Genomic DNA, 18,150 nt, shown 5'->3' on the forward strand with positions numbered 1-18,150 from the left:
TGAAAGAGGAAAATCTCCATCCTGAAGGATTTTCCCAGTGAAGAGTGAACACTGCATTTCCCTAGAGAGATATTTAGGTCCAAGAGAAAAGATAGTGCATGCAGCGTATGTATGTGTATGTGTGCGCGGGCAGGGAGGAGGGGGGATGAGGAGGATGAGATCATAGTTTCAGGATCCTCAGGAAACCCTGGTACTGGCAGCAGCCAGCCTCTGCTGTGCCCACATGACCCACAACTCTGGGAGCAGCCCCGGCACTTCTGACATTATTAAATAATAAGAAAGAGGATCATTCCCCAACCTCACACTCATGCACACTAACACACACACTAACACACACACACATCCATACATACACACACTCACAAGTGGACACCTTCTAAGAGTTTGGCGAGTCTCGAGGACTGACTGAGCTCAGCAAGCCGGTTCCTTGGAAGGTGTGTGGAGAGCTTTTCTTTTTCCCACCTCGGATGACAGCTCCGGAGGCAGCGCGGTGGTGAGGGGAGCCAAAGGGTGAGGACCCGGGGGTGGGGGTGGGGTGGGAGGAGTGTGTGTGTGTGTGTGTGTGTCTGTGTGTGTCTGTGTGTCTGTGTGTGTGAGTGTGTAGCGGAGTGGGCGTAAAGCCCGGGCTGAGCCGGTGCACGCTGCCCCCGGCTCGCCGTAGAGAGGCTCTGTGAATCGGGAGGTGCTCATGACGTGCATTACACAGCTGCGCAGGGACCGCAGCAGCAGCAGCCCCAGCAGCAGCAGCAGCAGCAGCCGCTGACACCACCTCCGGGAGAAGAGGAGGAGGTGGGGGTGGAGGTGGTGGACAGGGGGCACTGAGGCAGGAGGAAGGGCAGTACAAAGGGAGGCAAAGTAAATAGTGGAAAGAGCGGTCTGGGAATGGGGAGGGGGGACGTGGGGGAGGAGAAGGGGGAGCTTCTAACACCCCCACCCCCAAACACCCACTTAGCAGGGCTTCCCCACCTGTGCCGCTGGCTTTTAGGCGGAGCGAGTCCCGAGCATGTGCCAGTACCTGCAGCCTCTGCGGTGCAGCATCGGCCCCTGCTCCCGGGGCCGGGAGCGGGCAGCAGAGTGGGGAGCCAACCGGGCTCTCCCCGGAGCTCCCGGACTCCGCACTAGGCTGGCTTCGGTAGGGGCTGCTGCATGATGATGACCTTACAGAGTGTGCATTACCTCACAGGTAAATATCAGCTGATCAGCGCCCAGTGGCAGCAGCGAGCACCCAGACAGCCCTCCCAGCAGCGGCGGCGGCGGCGGTGGCGGCAGCGGCGGCAGTGGCATCGGCCACCGCCAAGGGAGGAAGCCAAGGGAGCAGCTCTGGAGGTAGCCAGCGATTTTTTCCCTCATCCTTGTTGTTACTGTTCCGGCGTCTCTCCGTCGTGGCTAGGCGGGAGGGAGAGGTGCTTGGGAGTCGGGGTCCCCAAGCCCCCACAGACGGGTGTTCCTCACTTGGGGAAACTAACTAAGGAGTATTTACCAGGAAATATTGGATGGGTTTATTTCCCCGGCAGTAGTGCCTGCCGATGTTTCAGTGCGCAGCGGAGTCAAGGCAAATGGCTAAGAGGGCAAAGGTGGGGGTTGGGCTTGGGGGTCGCCGGGGTTTTCCGTTTCTAAATCCAGTTGCCTACTTCAGAGTTTTCTGCTGGAGGGAGGGAGGGAGAGAAGAGGGAAAGCAATGCTTATATTGGTTCATTCTTATTTTCTGGGTGGAAGGTAGAGAGATGTCTTTCAAAAGACCCAAAGCAGAGGGAACTGACTGGCCTGGAGGAGGAGGGGCTTGCTCACTGACATCTTCGTTTCTGCTTAAGTGCTACTTGCCCGGGACAAGGTAGTAAAGCACCTCTCCTTTCAGCAGAGCTTTGCTGGAGACGTCACAGTAGAACTCCAAGGAGAGGTTGTAGGTTTCACTTACGGTCAAGCATGGGTCTAGTGGAATCTGGGATTTCTTTCACTGGTCTTTGCACGTGCTGTTGGACTTTGTCGAAGTAAAGTTGTTCCCCTTGAATGGGTTTTTATGAGTTCAGATGCCTGCTGCCTCTCATTACACTTGTTTGCCATTTCGTTTATAGAATTAGACATATTAGACATATTTCTTATGTTTATAGAATTAGACATATTAGACATAAATAGAGGTGTCATATACATCTGGACTTTCTTATAGGGCTAATGAAGCATACTTTTCTTCAATACACGAGTTTTGTGCATCTCTCCTCAGTGCTGAGTAATTTAGTTGCACCATGTAGTTCATCTTGAAGACAGTATTATTAGTTTCAGCCAGGGTGTTCATAACACTGCCCCAGGGTCCATGCTCTCACATTTTAACAGAGTTTTATGTCATTCTTAGCTATGCTGTAGTATTTAGGGGAAGGTGTTGAAACAACAGGTTATTATGAGACAAACTACTGAACCAACACTTTAGAACTAATTTTAAAGTTCTTAAGTCGCCAATCTGTTCTTGGCTTACAATTTGGCAGTCATTTTCTTCACAATACAGTCTTACATATCTTTGGGTTTGGCTGTGTTTTGAAGCTGTTTTAATTATATTTAATCCAGTCACAGTGACAGGGGGTTGGGTAGATTTTTAAAAACCATACTCTTTCATGATAAAAAACTTGGCTATGTATTTTTGTACATGTGTATATGTCTTATACCGCATTGTATAAAAGTATTTAAAGCAATTTAATTATGAGGAATAAAGTACTCTATAGCCTTCAGTTGTAAAAATACCTAAAAAGCCTTGATAGTTTTAAATGTGCCATAATATAAAGTACTTAACAAGACTTTTATATGACTAATTACTATTCAGCTGAGCATACCATGGAATCATGGTATTATCTGTTTAATTGATTAAATGTCTCCTTTAACCTTATTCATTTGCAAGAGATTCTTTCAAATAAATACAAATCTGCCTTGCCTCCAACTGTTTGCAGCTATTTTAAAACCCACAATTTTGATATGATTTCCTCACTCTAGATAAATGAACCTGATATAGATATATCCAAACTTATGCCACATGACTATAATTTTTGTAACCTGGATGGGTTAGCTGGATGGATTATCTCAACTGGTTAATGCAGTGTTAATAATATGAGGGTGATAAATTTGAGTTCTATAAAGGGCATTTTTTTTCCTTTTTAAAATGTAGTAGAGTTAACACCGTGATGCTTACTAACCATGTGACCTTGGACAAGTCACATGAATTCTCTGGGTCTCATTTCCTTTATTTCTATATTGAGAGTGGTTCATTAGATGCTTTTGAAAACTTTCTAACTCAATGCTTATTACCATTCCTAGGAGTTAATTCTATGTAAAATGTTGGTATATTCGCTTAAAGTTACATTAAAGTTATTCACTATTATCACTGGTTTTAGAATCAAGAAGACATGAGGTGGACCTGACTCAGACACTAACTGTATTACTCTTAGCAATTTCAACTTCTCTAAGCTTCAGTTTCTTCATCTGTAAAATGGATATAATAATAGTTATTATCAAACAGTATTGTGAAGTTCAAGGAAGATAATATATGGGAAAGCATTTTGCAAAACTTGAAGCATTATATAAATGCTGTCACTATAAATAGCAACAAAAAAGGGAAAGGTTGCACTCACACTTCTGAGAAAAATGTACAGACGGTAAAAAGTGATTACAATTTGTCACAAATATTTCAGCTGATGGCATTTGCTTTATAGTTTAAGTATTTTAAGGGTTAATTTTTTCAAAGCTTAGTGATTCCTACAAATTCCGTATGTGCCCACAATAGTCATATCGAATATGTCACTACCTACAAGTACTTTCAATATTCAGAAATTTGTATTTCAAGAGTTTTATAATAAATAATTTACCTTCATTATAACAGCAATAGTTTTAAGTAGGTATGTATACATGTATACATACATGTGAGCAAGGGCTCAAAATTCATACACACTACCTTCTATTTATCTTATTTTTCAGTTAACATGTATTTTCCTTCCCCCCCACTTTCCCAGATTTAAAAGGGGGGAAAACCTCTAGTAAGAAACATTAGTATTCCAACAAAATACATTTCCATATTGTCCATGTCCAGAAATGCATGTCTTCTTCAGCATCTTGAATTCATCACCTCTCTGTCTGGAGAAGCCTTCGCATAGACCATCATTAATCCTCTGGAATCACAGTCATTGCATTGATCAGAGATCTTAGATCTTTCCTTTTTTTTCTTAAAACCACTTCTATTATTATTATTCTGGTTCTTCTTACTTCATTCTATCTTAGTTCATAGAGGTCTTCCCAGGGTTTCTAAACCATGAATTTCATCATTAGTTATAGCATACTAGTATTCCATTACAATTATATACATTATTTGTTCAGTCATTCCCTAAGCAATGGGGCTCCCCCTTGGTTTCCAGCCCTTCACTACTACAAAGAGCTGCCAAAAGCATTAAATGGGGTTAGAGTCTTGTGTCTCTTGACTAGAAGCTGTTACCTAATGAAAGTCTTTTAACGTCTCGGAGTTTTAGTTCCGTTATTTACAAAATGGAGACAATATCACTACCTCAGAGTGTTGTTGTTAATATCTATACTCCAAAGTTCTTTAATTTTATTGGTTCAAATATTCCTTCCATCAATACAGATTGAAACCCCTCTTTGGCTTAGTAAATGCTTTTGAGAGTTGTGGTGATTGAAAATTTATCATCAGCCAACATGGTGATGAGATCCTCTGAACTTAACTAGGAGGTCCTTGAGAAGTCCACATCACCATCTCTAAACCAATACTTAAAGCCTCTCCAGCTTTGTAGAACTTAAGTAGAAGCTGAATTTTTCTAAAAGAGAACTTGGGAACCCAGGGTTATCTCCATACTTACATAAGACAGTTAGAAGGTAAGACTTTGGTTGAAAGGCATACATTAGATAATGTAGTTAAATCACTTTACAAATCCTAAGACTATATATTTATTTGTAAGCTATTATCATTTTAGTGAATGGGAAGCTCATTGTGTGTCAACAATGAGGTATGGCTATTTTTTTTTTAAAAAGCAACCAATACTACAAAGATTGCATTATAAAAATATAGTTTGATAATAATCCTGTTATATTCTGTCCTGGCAAGACCATATCTGATTATTGTTCTGGACAATACCTTGGCCATAGGTAGCATGTTCAGGGGAAGGTGATCAAAGTGGTGATGGAATTTGGAACCAAACCTAGAGAAAGGACATGATAATTAGCTTCACATAACTGATGTATTATCTTATTGAAGAAGGTTTAGACTTGATCTGCTTTATCCCAGAAACCAGAAGTAGGAGCAACAGGAAAATGTTGCAGAGGGCTTGAATTTAGCGTGTTAAAGGGGGTGAGGGGTGTCGGTAACATTTTAATGATTAAAATACCCAAAAGTGAAACCCACCTTCTTGGGAGGAAATGAGTTCCTCATCACTAGAGGCCTTCAAAGGGGCTGCATGGTAATTTGTTGGGAATGTTTTACAAGGACTTCCTGTTCAGGTATGTAATAGAGTAGACAATTTCTAGGGTTTCTTGAAGCTCCAAGAGTCTATGAATATGTAATACTTCATCCCTAATTTCAGAAAGTTTCTACATTCCTTGAATTAACTTATTTAATTTTGGCATTTTTACTCTGATGGCAACTTGTCATTCAGTACTAGATTTGGTTTATTTCTACCCTGCTTGTTAATAAGATCTCTCTTTTATTTCTTTCCTGCTGGACTTTAAAACAAAACAAAACTTTTTCTCTCAATTAAAAGTCTCCTCTTTGTCTTTCTCGGACTGTAACTTCAGGTCAATAAATATACACTACAAGGCACATTATTGGAATACTTCATAGACTGGGAATTAATATGGGGTGCTGGGATAAGGGAGAGCAGGGATTCGCTTAATTATAAAGATAGGAGGATGAGCTAAGCTTAGCAAACAACAGAGAAAAACTAGTAAGAGTATAAATCAATCAAGAAAGTATTTATAAAGCCCATATTCTGGACCCAAAAAATGAAACAATCCTTGATCTAAGAGATCTCATATCAGAAGAAACAACATGTACACAGAGATACATATACAGAATAAAAAGTACAAAATTAATACAAATTAGTTAAATACAAGATGTTGGGGGGGGGGGGCGCTAAGAGTTGGCAAATTCAGAAAACCTACATGTAAGAGGGAGTACTTGAGCTGTGTCATGAAGGCAATGAGAGATTTTTGGAGGTGGGGTAAGGAGGGAATGCGTTCTAGACATGGATAGGAGATGCCTGGCTAACAGCAAAGACTCAGAGGGGTGTGTGAGGAACAGAAGGAAGCAATGTGACTGAACTGTAGAGTTTAAGAAGGAGAAAAATGTATATAATGAGGTTGGAAAGATAACTTGAGGCTAGGTGATAAAAGGTTTTAAAGGGCAAACAAAAGAGTTTATATTTTAACTGAGAGATAATAAAGAACCTACAGGAAGGAACATGGTCAGATCTGCACATAAAGGCCCCATTGAGATTAGGTTATGTGAATTTGAAGTGGACTTACTTAATACAGTGTTGTGACTTTCTTCAGCACCATTCAGTAACTTGGGAATACAAATGAAAAATCCATTCCAAATTTGCCCCTTAATCAGTATAGTCCAAGGCCCTGATTTTAGGCAGCTGCTTCAGTGTAGAGAGGCTAATGGTGTAGTGAGTAGAGAGCTGCCCATGAACAAGGAAGATTCTGTGACCCTGAACAAGTTATTGGACCTCTCATCATAATAGGCAGCTCTCCAAAGTGGCCAAGAAGATAAAGGAGGTTGACTTACCTGGAAGTTTCCTATACCAGTGAAATCATAAATGCCATACCCAACTCTATCCCTGCTTCAGTTAGTAACTCCTAACTCCAGTTTCTAGAATCAGAGTCCCAGAGTTGGAAAGGATTTCAGAGGCCATGTAGCCTAGCCTATATGTAAAGAAAAATTGTCTCTACCACATATAGTCATCTTGCCTATACCTGATGACAAGGAACCCACTACTTCTAGGTGGGTCATTCCACTATTTGATAACTTTTATTTTTAGGAAGTTTTTCCATGCTTCAAGCCTAAATTTTCCTCTTTGTGAATTCCATCCATTCTTCCTAGTTTTACCTTCTGGGGCTGTACAGATCAACCTAATTATCCCTCTAGATGAGAGCCTTTTAGATATTTGAAGTACAGCTATTCTGTCACTCCCTAATGTTTTGCTTGTCCTACTGAACAATTAAAATTCTTCCTGTCAGTCCTTATATGGAAAAATCTTTTTTCCCCTGCTAAACTGGTTGTAACATAATACAGTGAGAGAAAATTAAGGAGCCTTGTTTCAAAACCTTCCTGGAATTTGTATGACCTGTGTGACATTGGGCAAGAGACTTAACCTCCCTTTGTCTCAGTTTCCTCATCTGTAATATGGGAGGGCTGTACTAGAGGACCTCCAAATCTACCTTTATGATCCTTCCTTTAGACCCCCTTTAGTTCATCGATGTCTACCTTAAAATGTGGTCCCCAGAACTGAGCACAATACTCTAGGGCAGTATGACCAGCTCAAAGAATAGCAGGATTATGACCTTCCTACCATTGGATTCTATTTGTCTCAAAAAAAACCTTGGCTTCAATTACCTTGTTTGACCACTATAGTACACCATTAACTCATAATGAGCTTTCAATCCACTAAAATTCCCGGATTTTTAGGGAATGCAGTACATTCTACAGGAGAGGACTCTGAATTTGGAGTTAGAGGTTCTTCATTCAAATTCAGGCTTTTCCACTTACTATCTGTATAAACTTCATAATTAGTTAAAATTCTCTGCATGTCAGTTTCCTTGTCAGTAAAAATGGGATATTGGACTGGATGAACTCTAAGGATCCTTCCAACTCTAAAGCTGTGATCCTGGGAACTTTTGCAAATGAACTGTTATCTTTCCCTTCTGGTATTTAGGAGATTGATTTTTTTTAATCCCTTATGAAATGTTTTACATTTGTACCTATTAAATTTTATATCATTAGATTTGGCTTAAGGTTGTAGCTGTCACAGTCCTTTTGAATCCTGATTTTGTCAGCAAATGTGGTGGTTATTCCTCCCTGCTTTGTGTCAGCTCTGATTTGATGAGCCTGCTGTCTGTGCTTTCATCCAGGTCATTGATAAAAACATTAAACAACTCAAAGCCACGTACTGATAACTGGAGAACAACACTGGAATCGCCATTTCCCTCCTCACCCCCTCCTAAGTTGACATGTCTATTCTTTGAGTTCACCTAAGTCTATTATTATCCAACTCAGAATCTCTCTCTATCTGATCTACAAGATGAAAGTATATTTTTTTCTCTTTAGAATAGAATTTTTACCGTTTTTTGTCACATAGTCAGTGAACTCAATAAAGTACCCAATTGGAAAAGAGTTAACATAGTACCACAAAGTGCTCGTATTATTTGAATGGGAATCTGGACTGTTATGTGAGGAGTATAATTCACTGCAAGTATCATGGTGTGCTAAATTCCTAGTGTACCATTGTGCTGGCAAATAGTTCATGAGAACTAGGATTTCCTTTACAGAAAGTTGATTTAAAACCAACTTTCCCAGAATGTCTCTATTCCATAATGTGAGTTATCTCTAAAGTCTCAAGACTGCTGAAATAAGAACATTCTTATCCGTTGAACATACTTACTTTTAAAGAAAATTAGAGATAGCATTATCTTTATAAGACAAAATCAACATTTCATAAAAACAGACTTGTCTATTTTTATAGTGATAAATCAGAATGAAGAAGACTGTTATAAGCTATCTCTAATAAACATCTTACCCTTGACTTGATTTTTATAACATTTAAGTTCTATTTGGGATGTTTCCCTGAAGTCATTTGACAAAACTAAGCAAAAAACAATTTCATACAAAATTATAATTTTGTATATCTAATGTGTTCAGGTAAAGTAAGAAACATCCCAGTCTCAACAAAACTGAGCTTTAACCAGAGGGCTTGGAATAGAAAATCAATTCTGTTGCTTATAACAGTGTGACTTTGAGCATTCATGTAACCTCTCTGAGCCTCAGTTTTCTTCCCTGCAAAATGAATGAATTGTACTGGATTGAGTCTCTAAAGTACCTTCCATCATACCATCTATGATTTTATGATGCTGTATGATCATCCTACTTAATAATTGCTATTAAGTTTGATATAAGCTGAAGTTGTTCAGTGAAACTACAAAGGGAAAAGATAAATGCCAAATATTATTAGAGAAATGCCAAAATTAAGATAACTGCCAAATATTAATATTATCAACAATACCTAACTAACTTCTCAGTTAGCTTCTCAACTATCTCTCTAACACCAACATTAGCTTGCTCAACATATAAACAGTGATTTCTAGAACACTGAAGACAAGATGAGACCAACCCTGATTTATATCTGTATTTTAACCATGGTTCAGATTTTACCCATAACTTTCAACAAATGTTAAGTTCCATCATGTAGGTTAATGGAACCATTCAAGAGGTTACTTCTATTATACAAGTTATACATCCGAATAGAGAGTCAGACACTTGTTGTTTCTCTGTAAACTTTACACTTAGTTTTGACTTTGAAAAAACATTAATAGCGTGTCACACATCTACGGCCATGCCAAGCAATGTTCAAGATATCTTGATTTGTCTTCTTTGTATGCTTATCAAATAGATCACTTGCTTGGATCAAGATTTTGAGAGAGGCTGTGTGGAACCATGGAAAGATTGAAGGCTTTGAAGTCAAAGGATCTGCCTCTGTTACTAGTGTACCACTTGTGTGACTGGGCAAGTCACTTAATTTCTCTTGACCTCAGTACCTTCCATCTACAAAATGAAAAGACTGAACTGCAGAGCCTTTAAGGTCCCTTCTGATTTTAAATCTATGATCCTTTGGTGTCTAGGCTCATCTCAGCATTCCCTTGCCAATGAACATTTTCCCCCATCTACTCTTAGATTTAGTAATTGTCTTCAATGTTTTTTTCTTTATCACTTGAAAAAACACACTTTTCCAATTCAATTAAATCCTGATTAAGCTAGGAAATGAAAAGATGAATAGCTGACAGACCCTGTTCTCTAGAAGTTTACAATCTAGGAGTAGAAATGAAAAGAGGTACATAAGTGCTTTTCAGACCTTGAACCACTGCATAGATATTAGCTGCTATTACTGCTATAATAAAAATTCAAATATTATAATTACATTTGAGGGTCAAAAATGTTATGAAAGATCTGAGTATGCATAGCTTACTTTCAGCTCCGATGGGGACATCAGAGTAGATTTCTTAGAAGAGTTACTTAGCTGAGCATCTAAAATGTCAAGAATGGATTGCTAACAACTATGTTTTAGAACACCAATACTCTATCAATAATTTTAAAAAGGTTAAATACATCATTAAGAGGAACAATAACATTATAAACATTTATTTGGCAAACTTCTACTATCCAGGGAAAAAAAGATTTCTGTGAAGGCTGAATGAGATCATGACGCTAAAGCATTGTTTCTGGCAAGTTGATATAGGAAAAGCATATCATGAAAATCAGTACAAATTCCATAAGGACGTCCAGAAGCACAGCTCATGAGGAGGCAACACAAAAGACCGAAAAAGTGGACTGTAACGTTCAGCAAATGACAGGCTGTTTTTGGTATACCTCACAGGCTAATAATTATTTTAACAAATACAAACTTATTTACAAATGGAAAAAACACTTTTACCTCACAGGTCATACAAAAACAGGTGTCAGACTGGATTTGGCTCATGGGCCCTATTTTGCTAACTCTTGAACTACAAGATAACTTGATGTGGTTTATTTTGAGTAAGCGGATTAACAACTTGTTTGATGAAGAGCCAGATCCATATATAATGACATATCATGAAAACAGCAAACATGCCAAAATTCTAGAAGGGTGTTATGATGATGACATGGTATATAAAAGGATATAGGTCATTTATTGATCCACATATAATTACATATATTTGTGTGTGTATGTGTGTGTGTATGTATATATATATATATATATATATATATATATATATACATATGACAACTAGGTGGTGCAATGAATAGAGCAGTAGGTCTGGAGTCAGGAAGATCTGATTTCAAATTTGGCCTCAGACACTTACTGGTTGTGTGACCCTGGACAAGTCACTTAATCCCTATTTGCCTCAGTTCCTCATCTCTAAAATGGGGACTCACTGGAGAAGGAAATGGCAAATTACTCGTCTCTTTGCCAAGAAACATCCACGGACAAGTCCTTTGAGTCACGAAGAGTCAGACACAACTGAAGGACTGATGAACCATACAATGATAGGAAAAGCAATACTATTTAATGAAGCATAGGCTAACATTAAGAAAAGCAGAGTATAAATACCAATGTAGAAGAGCAGGGATCTAAGTAGAAATCTTAAATTCTAAGAACATGGTAATTATTCTTAAGAGAAGTTTAAAGAAAGTGCTGGGGGGAGAGGGAGTTACAGAGAAAAGTAGAGTTCACAACTGGCTGAGTGAATCCTTCATTCATTCATGAAGGAAATAGTATTTGATCCAGGACTTGAATTACACATAGGATTTTAATAGCAGGAAATAGAGAATGAAGATATTTCATGTAAAGAGAAAAGTACAAACAGAGACTTGGAAGAGACAAGGTACACAAGTATATAGTTTAACAAGTGGTCTAGTTTGTCTTAAACCTAGTATAGGTATATAGGAGTATTGGAGGAGATGTTTTGAAAGGTAAATTGAGGCTAAAGTATGAAAAAGCCTTGCATGTTAGGTCTCAGATTGCAGATCTGATTCAGTAGATAATAGAGAACCAATGAAACTTTTTGATTAGAGGAGTAACATGATCATATGTATTGATGGAAAAATCCAGAGAGCCTGGAAGCAAGATTCCAGGCAAAAAGCAGTAAGGTTCTGAGCTCAGAGGTCAGCAGTGAGAATGCAAAGGAGAGGGATGATCAGCAGGACATGGTGATTCATCAGATGTAAAGAATAAGAACCAAGGTCAAATGCTGCCTCATTCACAGGCTATGTGACCCTTGACTCTGGGACAAGTCACTTAACTTCTAAACCTTGGTTTCCTCATCTATAAAATGAGGATAATAATAGCACTCATCTCACAAGATTATTGTGAAGAGCCAATGAGATCATGTGTGTATGATGCTTTGCAAGCCTTAAAAGGCTATGCAAATGTTAGCTATTACGAACTAAATTAGTTAGAAATTAAACCTGTCTCTGAGGTTTCATATTGGGTAAGTAGGAAAATGAAGGACAACCAATGATAAAAGGTGGTTAGGAGGAAGAACTTTAAAAAATAGTAGGGGATGGTAAAGTAGGCAAGATAATGAGTTTAGTTTTTGACATATTGAGTTTCAGCTGTCAGCAGTACATCCAGGGAGAGATGTGCACCAAGAAATTGCAAATGTGGAGCTAGTTTGGGAGAGGTGTTGGCACTGGAAGCAAAGATTTCAAGGTATTGGGATACAGATAGGTAAAAACAAATATAACATGTGGGTGAAAATGTCATGGGAGAGAACATAGAGAAAGAAGACAAGACTTGAAGAAGACAGTACAGAACTGTACAAAACTATAGGCAACCATGTATTTGAGATGCCAACATCAAAAAAAAAAAAGAATGATTCTTGAGGAAGATATAGTGGAGCATCCTGAAGATTGAAGGAGAGAATTTAAGGAAAGGGAGTTAACAATAACAGATACTGTGGGAGAAGTCAAAAAAAGTGAGAAACTGGCAAAAACCTTTGTATTTATTGATTAGAAGGACACTGATGGCCTTCTAGAAAGCAGTTTCTGTAGAGTGGTAAGGGCAAAAGTAACAGGGAGGAAATGGAGACAGAAAGTACAGACAATTCTTTTAAGAAATTTAGAGGGGGAAGGAAGGAGATAAAGACAACTGTAGCTTGAGGGGTTAGCAGGATTAGTAGATGTTTGGGGTACTTTGTTTGTCATTTTTAAACCAGTTTAGTATTCTGCCCCAAACTCTTTAACTTAATTTAACAGATTCAGGTTATTTGAGCTATTTTACTTAATCCACAGCTTAAAGGAGAAAAATCAATGCATAACTCAAATACACATTGTCTACTTCACGTCTGAATTTGTGGTGTAACAATCAGGGTTGACCTATATGGTCCAAAACTAATGCATAGCATCTCCCTACTCCTTTTTTCTTTTCCTGCTAGATTAAGCATTACCTGTTTCTTTATCTGCTTTTTGTATATTTTTCTAACATTGGTGCCAGTATTGGAAGCATGAGGTATTGGAGGAGTTGGGTGGTAACTATCTCTGTAGTTTTTTAATCATTTCTCTTTGATATGTAGGATATCTGCTTGATATATGGGATATGTGATGCTTCTATTAAAGAGAGAAACTTACACAGAAATACAGGCTCATAATTATCACCACTGCATCTTTTCCACTTTGCACACATGATGTGCTCTAGGTCATGTGAGATAAGAAGTTACCTTGGCTACATGACTGTCCTGAGGGGAAAAAAAGCAATGTTTCTAAGCTGGGATCTACATTTATAGACAGAAACCTAAGAAGAGAGTAAGATGAGGATGACAATAAGAAAGAAAAAATAAATGGCATTGTCATAGAAGAAGGAAGTGGTTTTGAGTAGTTTTCACATCTGTTTATTCCACTTGGTCCTAGATACAGTTTCTTTCAGGAGATTGTACCATATGCCTACAAGAATTTTGCTTTAAACAGTCATATTTTGTCAATTAATTAATCATAAAAATTGGGAGTAAGTAAAAGACCTAAGAAGCCACTGGATTCTTCTTGCTTTTGGGTGTCAACTCATCAGCTGTTTGGTTGGATATGATTTTCTACTCTTGGTTGAATTTTCTTATAGTTTTTATAAACAATAGATTTTGACTTCATACATCTTGTGCCAATATAAGCATTTTTCTAAACTATCTCTTATCATGTTGAATTAGCCAGGAAAATGGTCCATGATTAGTTTATCTAATTCTGATTTTAGATGACACACACACTTAGTTTGGGGAAAATATTATTCTCTCACTGTTGCTTATTCTTTCAATATTCCACACCACCAGTTGTCTTATGTTTGTCCTTTCCTTCTGTCTCTTTTGCAGCCAGCCTGCTTTTATTTCCTATTTCAAATGTAATCCTTTTGTATGATGTATCTGTGATTACAAGGATTTCAGGATGAGACTTCACCCAAACCTTCAACACATAGCACTTACTTAGTAGCCCCAGTTGGGCTGTTCCTAGGTTAGGGTATTTTTAAGGCAATACAATGGAATTGGAAGAATGCTGAATTTGGAGAGAACCTGAGTTCAAATTCTGGCTGCCATTTACTGACTCTGTGACCTTGGGCATTCCATTTAAGTTCTCTGGTGCTCAGTTTCCTCATCTGTAAAAATGAAAGGAATTGAACTAGATGATCCCTAACTCTGCTTGTAGCTTTGCATCTGTGATCCTCTACATCAACAGATTTTTTTCAGTGCTTAGCAGATGTCTTATCTCAACAAACATGGTCATTCTTTATAAAATAAAAGTCCCCAGACCTAGTAATGTTACTAGTACATTTTCTCCTGTAAAATAATTACTTAGATGACATTTTAAAAATTGTCCTAAATATGAAAAGTCTCTGGATGCTTTTCAAATTCTTTGAAATGAATTATTATATGCAAAGATTAAGCCTGCCATTGAATAGCTTCAACATGAACAAAAACTGTTCTTGGGAAATGATGAGAAGTCAGGAAGAAAAGGATTTTCAGAAAGGTAAGAAGTGTACGTTACATGTTCTTTGGGCATTATTCCAAGTTCTCCCTCCCAACCCAGAATTGGTTTCTATTTATGAGCATGTGGCATGTTTTTCTTATTTGGATAAATTGTGCTTCATGGTTTTAACCTAAAAACTGCAAAAGCAGTGTTTATCATTAGAACGTGCATGATGGGAGAGTTTTTGCTCACACTGCTAAACATTCTCTAGAAAGCGATAGAATACTGTTAAATTTGAAAATTTGCTTCAAAATAGGAATTGTTCTTCAGGAGAAGAGAGAAATTTTCAAAATGTGGGTGTTATTTCCCCCTTTTCTTTAATGTAGTGACTAATCGCTCTTTTTATGGTTCTTTTGTTTTAGGGTGTTATTTTGGCATGTGACTTGCAGCTCAAACAAAATTTTGCCTGCTCTCCATAATGTAATGGGCTGAAATTTTACTTCAGACATAACCTTTACTTCAGTGTGAGATCGCAAAGGGGCACTGTCCTATATAACTAGTCTGCTTAGGACAGGCTGTTCCCCATGCGTAGAATGCATTCTCTTCTCACCTCCTCTTAACATTTCCAGTTTCCTTTAAAGTTAAATTCAAGTATTACCTTCAAAATAGGATCTTTTCTGATCCCCTAGTTGCTATTGTATGCCCCAAAATTATTTTGTATTTATTTCCTATGTATTTTTCATATATTTGTGTACAGGTTGCCTCCTTCCATAAAACACAGCTCCTTCAGGACAGTTGGCTTCATTTTTCTCTTTGGATGTTTGGATCTGTGGATCTCCAGCAACTTTCTATTATAGAGTAGTGCTATAAATTTAATGCACGTTTGTTGATTGAGTGAATGATCCTGACCTAGCAGCAGAATCTTTGGGAAGTTGGAAGTCATCCCCCTCTTTCTTCAGTTTTAAATTTTCACCTCAACTACCTAGGTGTCAATTCCCTTTTCAGATCTATATCTCAAAATTGTGGTGCCTGGGGAAAGCAGAACAAAATATGTTCTCAAATCAACCTTTTTTGGGGGGTGGGGTGAGAGGGAATGAGGATGAATTCATTTAAGAGGGGATAATTAGTGGGATGTTAAGGAAAGATCTTAAGACCTTGGATTCAAAGATACAAAATTCTATGTATGGGGAGAGCAAGATAGAGACAGAATGGGGAGGAAGTCCCAGCAAATGAACATCTTAGCATCTCTCACATGCATCCCCTTCTCTGTACATTATGCCACAATCACCCTAGTCAGGCTCTGATCACCCCTTGCTGGAACTAGTATAATTGGTGTCTATGTCTCCTGTTATTCCTCATTCCAAGACTATCTTCCACACAGCTGCCAAATTGATATTCTGAAAGCACAGGTCTGACTATGTCACTCCTTTAATTAGGAAACTTCAGTGGCTTCCCTTTATCTGTAGGATAAAATACAGACTCTTCTGTCATTTAAGGCTCTTCATCATTTCCTGGCACCCATCTTTTTAAGCTGATTACACATTACTTCTCCTCGGACTCTCTGGAATGCTCCCCTGATCACTTGTCTTGGACCTCACTAACTCCCTTTATGGCTCAAATCAAGGGTTTGTTCCTTTAAGAGTCTTTGCTAATTCCTTCAGTTGTTCTTATTCCCCAATTACTTTGTATTGTGTACATTCTGCATTTGTTTATCTGTGAACATGTCTTTTATTCTTCCCTCTGATAGAATATGAGGGAAGATACTGGTCTCTTTTGTATTTGTATTTAGACTTGACCATGGAGTTTGACTTCTGAGACTAAAGATTTGTACTAAGTAATATAGTCTTACCTACCAGAATGACTAGCACAAGCCTGGACATAGTAGTCATTTAATAAATGTTTATCACATGACCACTTCTAAGGAGACTGTCACTTCTTGAGGGAGTGTCAGAGATGCAGGTAAAAGATGAGATAGACAGGGAGGGACTCTCTTAGGAAGTAGTGACTAGGAAATAGCTCCCTATTTCAATTATTTTTGTTGACTAGATGCTAAGTCTAGTTGTTAATAACTTCTTAAGAGTATAAGTGCTACCAGTAGCCCCTAAATTTTAGCACCCTGGGACAATACTCAATTTGCCCTGTCTTAGTTATTGAAGTGATCCATCCCATTTCCCCCTCATTTTCCTATCCATTTCTTTAATTCTCTTTTTTTTCACTGCTCCTTTACTTTCCCTCCTCTACCAACCCAAAATGACATCTTGGAAGGGGGCCATCATTAAAACTGAAGGACCTTGTCAAGGTGATGAAGGAAGAATTATTATATTCTCTTTTTCTCACTTTAAATTTAGCTCAATAAGGCCATGCCAAAAAGGGCTATATTATTTCATCTCCCTTACTCTAATACTCAAGTCACTTAATACAACCTAACCTTCAGCAAGTCTACATTTGCCTTCCCTTCTGCATGTTTCTATGACTCACTGTGGCATTTGTGGGAATGGCATTAGATATAGCTTTGTAGATTTGGATTTACAAGGAGAAGACTCAAGATATCAGATAATCTAGAGTTGTGATAAAGAAGCTAACATAGTCTGAGTATAGAAATTCCCAATTACCAACTGAGGTATGTTCCTAAAGTTTATTTATCGGTCAAGTTTTGTGAGATCACATTAAGTTTTCAAGGGTCAGCGATGGTATCATTGAAATTTTTCCTTTGATGCAGATCACAGCCCCTCTATGCCTTGATAGTTTTTGTAAGATGATGCTCCTTGTAAACTCTTTCTAGATTTAGCAAGCTGATCTGGGAAATCCATACATCCAGCCAATTGTCATGACTGTACTGTATTCAAAGTCTTTTTAACATGATAAGCTTTACCAGAGCCTGTGGTCTACTGGCAGTCTGCAAGAAACCAGGTTACTTGAACACAACAATGAGGCATTGGAGTTGGAATTTCATGTAGGTAAAAAACAAAGTTATAAGTAATGAACATATTTACAAAATAGACTATTTTAAGGACTGTTTACCCTCTAATTTAGCTGAAATGCTATGTATTTGTGAAGAAAACTAATAGAAAATAATACTGTTGTAAATCCTTACAATTAAATGAAAATAAGAAATAGGAAGGAAAAAAGGAACGAGGAAGGGAGGAAGAGGAAAAAGGAAGGAAGCAAAGAAGGAAGGGAAGAAAGAAGCAAGCATTTATTAAGCACTTACTATGTGCTATGCACTGTGTAAGTGCTGAGGGCAGAAACACAAAAGATCGTCCCTGTTCTCCGGACATATATTCTATGAATATATATATGGAATATATAGAATATATATTCTAATAAGGAAAGACAACACAAGAAAGGGATCTGAAAAGGGGGGAAGGGAAGAGGGAAAAGAAGATCCTCAGAGTGGGGGCATGAATTTGAAATCTGTAAGTCAAGAAGGGGGCAGAAGCAGGGAGGAATAACTGTCTTCAGCCTCTCAGCAA

At 38.2% G+C, this 18,150-nt stretch overlaps 1 protein-coding gene across 3 annotated transcripts in view; it reads left to right on the forward strand.

Moving 5' to 3' along the window:
- Nucleotides 1-225: 225 nt before the first annotated feature.
- Nucleotides 226-18,150, forward strand: part of DTNA (dystrobrevin alpha) — a 464,017-nt gene continuing 446,092 nt past the window's right edge. Inside the window, exons 1-2 of one of the 3 annotated variants that reach the window (XM_072604522.1) lie at nucleotides 226-510; nucleotides 1,184-1,326. The gene's annotated coding sequence lies outside the window, so the exon portion shown is untranslated. Of the gene's footprint in view, nucleotides 511-734; nucleotides 790-826; nucleotides 856-1,183; nucleotides 1,327-18,150 lie in introns of those variants that run through there. The other 2 variants (XM_072604523.1, XM_072604524.1) reach the window with 2 other exon arrangements.

Source organism: Notamacropus eugenii, chromosome 4 (assembly GCF_028372415.1).
Source record: "Notamacropus eugenii isolate mMacEug1 chromosome 4, mMacEug1.pri_v2, whole genome shotgun sequence".
NCBI lineage: Eukaryota > Metazoa > Chordata > Mammalia > Diprotodontia > Macropodidae > Notamacropus > Notamacropus eugenii.